This window comes from Ursus maritimus (genome assembly GCF_017311325.1).
Source record: "Ursus maritimus isolate PB19 chromosome X unlocalized genomic scaffold, ASM1731132v1 scaffold_X1, whole genome shotgun sequence".
In the NCBI taxonomy this organism is placed as follows: domain Eukaryota; kingdom Metazoa; phylum Chordata; class Mammalia; order Carnivora; family Ursidae; genus Ursus; species Ursus maritimus.
Genome location: NW_024423319.1, coordinates 44,449,669 through 44,452,726, shown reverse-complemented (window position 1 = coordinate 44,452,726; position 3,058 = coordinate 44,449,669).

Sequence of the window (3,058 nt, the reverse complement as noted above, 5' to 3'; positions counted from 1 at the left end):
GTATAGAGGTTCCTCAAAAAATTAAAGATAGAAATACCACACAATCCAGTTATTCCACTTCTCAGTAATTACCTGAAGAAAATGAAAACACTAATTTGAAAAGACACATGTACCCCTCTTTATTGCAGAATTATTTACAATAGCCAAGATTTGAAAGCAACCCAGGTGTCCATCAATAGATGGATGAATAAAGTTATGGTGTGTGTGCATATAATGGAATATTACTCAGCCATAAAAAAGGACTAAATCTTGCCATTTGCTACAACAGGAATGGACCAAGAGGGTATTATGCTAAGTGAAATAAGTCAGACAGAGAAAGACAAATATTATATGATTTCATGTGTATGTGGAATCTAAAAAATGAACAAACAAGCAAAAAAACAGTAATAGACACAAATACAGAAAACAAACAGGTGATTGCCCAGAGTGTGTGGTGGGGGAGAGGTATGGGCAAAATAGATGAAGGGGATAAAGAGGCACAAACTTCCAGTTGTAAAATAAATAAGGCCCAGGGTTGAAAAGTACAGTACAGGAAAATAGTCAATATCATAATAACTTTGTATGGGAACAGATGGTAACTACACTTCCTGTGGGGAGCATTTCATAATGTACAGAATTGTCAAATCACTGCTGTACACCTGAAACTAATATGTCAACTATACTTCAATAAAAAAGAAAATTTTTTACATCTCTCCCACTTATTAATTCATTTATATTAATATGGATTCATGTACATTTTTATTATAAAGGTGTTATTTTACTGAAAGGATATATGCCAAAAAAGTGATCTCTGTGGTGAAGTGAAGTGTAAGTATTTTAGAGTCAGGAACCTACAAAAGTGTTGTCACCACTATTATATTTCAGAACCATTATATTGTCTAATTGTGGTATATTAGACAATGTTTTTATTTTTTTATTTTCTTTTAAAGATTTTATTTATTTATTTATTTGACAGAGAGAGAGACAGCCAGCGAGAGAGGGAACACAAGCAGGGGGAGTGGGAAAGGAAGAAGTAGGCTCATAGCGGAGGAGCCCGATGTGGGGCTTGATCCCATAACGCCGGGATCACGCCCTGAGCCGAAGGCAGATGCTTAACGACTGCGCCACCCAGGCGCCCCATAGACAATGTTTTTAGACAATACATTTAACCATGGCAGAGTCTGAGACATAATTTTAGATTATTTTATTGCATACTTGGAAATCAGTTGAGAAAGAAAGAATAGATAAGACAGTTTAATAAATGACCATAAAAATTATTGGGACATGTACTAAATTTATTAAAATCTATTTTAATGAAACAAAAATATGGGATGTGAGGAGTAGTTTGAAAAGCTTTTATTTAAAAGCCCACTGTCTAAAGCACAGCCTTCACATTATCTGACACTATGGAAGGTATTTTCCAACTTTTTTTGGTAACTGGTAGCCCTGCAATCCTGGTCTATACACAAGCAAATGAATTCTGTCCTTAGAACAGAAATACCTCCTGGAGAAGTACCTACTTGTCTCCTCTGAATCTTCATTTCAACAACCTTGATCTATAAATGTGACAAAGAGGTGGTTGTTGACCTTGCCAAGGTAATCTCTGTGGAAGCATGGTGGAACACAGCTCTGTTAGATGAGGGATAAAGATTGAATTGGAGGAGAAGTGTAGGGGCATGTAAATTGAGTATCAAGAATTCTTTGTAGAGGGGGCACCTGGGTAGCTCAATCCGTTAAGCATCCAACTCTTGATTTCAGCTCAGGACATTACCTCATGGGTTATAGGACCAAGCTCCGAGTCGGGTTCCGTGCTCAGCATGGAGTCTGCTTGAGATTCTCTCCATCTCCTTCTTCCCCTCCCCACCACGCCTGCACACGCACTCTCTCTCTTTCTCTAAAATCTTTAAAAAAAAAAAAGAATTCTCTACAGAACTTTGTGGAAAAGGGGAGAATATATGTAAAGAGGACAGTAACTAGAGATATAGAGAGGGGTTCAAGGCATTAATTTGCATTTTGAAATCATCAATTATAGGAGACTTGAGCAGATTGAAAGCTTACTGGGAAGGAGCCATCTTTTCTTAAATTTACCATCTGAAGGGGTTCCTGGGTGGCTCAGTTGGTTAAGCGTCTGCCTTCAGCTCAGGTCATGATCCCAGGGTCCTGGGATTGAGCCCCACATAGGGCTCCTTACTCAATGGGGAGCCTGCTTCTCCCTCTCCCTCTGCTGCTCCCCCTGCTTGTGCTTTCTCTCGCTCTCTAATAAATAAATTTTTTTTAAAAAAATTACCATCTGAATTTACCACTCAACGCTTTCCACATTTTACTTCCTTGTTTCTATTTTGGAGAAGCCTGAAACCAACCAAAGGAAAGATGTAGAGTTTAGTGTTAATGCCTGTTGACTGGATGCATGGATGGATGCAGGAGATGTTAAACATACGCTGGGAAGTTAGAGATTTTTGTCTCAGGATAGAACTCTTCATTCAACTGATGAACTGGTAGTGTTAGGTGCTGAGAGGATACAGCTTCTCATGACTCTACAAGTGATGGCTGCAAGATGGGAGCCCTCAGCTTCAGTGTTCTGGAGCAGATTTAGGCATACTGCCACACAAGTCCTGGAGGGATCCTATCCCAAGCAAGAAGACAGGCTTGCTTTCCATCAAGGGTATGGGATTACAGTCTGCTCAGAAACATGTTGTGGCTCAGCTCTTGTGCCATTCAGAAGGTCTCAAGGAAGAGCAGATCCAGCTCCTCCCCAAACTTGAACTCAATATGCACCACAGAGAGATTTTCTCGATCTCCTTCTAGGCACACATACTGTAATTAGGAGCCCCCAGAGGCTACACAAACACTCACACACACATCCTTGGGTCTACAAACCAGCAGTAGTACTAGGAGAACCTGCAGGCTTATGTGGCTGTCACTCGTTGTTAGGCTGCATATGTAATTGGACCTGTTTGCATTAAAAAATAATGACAATAATGGTTAAGAGTCTTTTGTATAGTAGGAAAGCTTTTTAAATAACCTTAATGTTTGGGTAAACATGATGATGATAGATTTTCCATTTATTATGTCAGCAAAG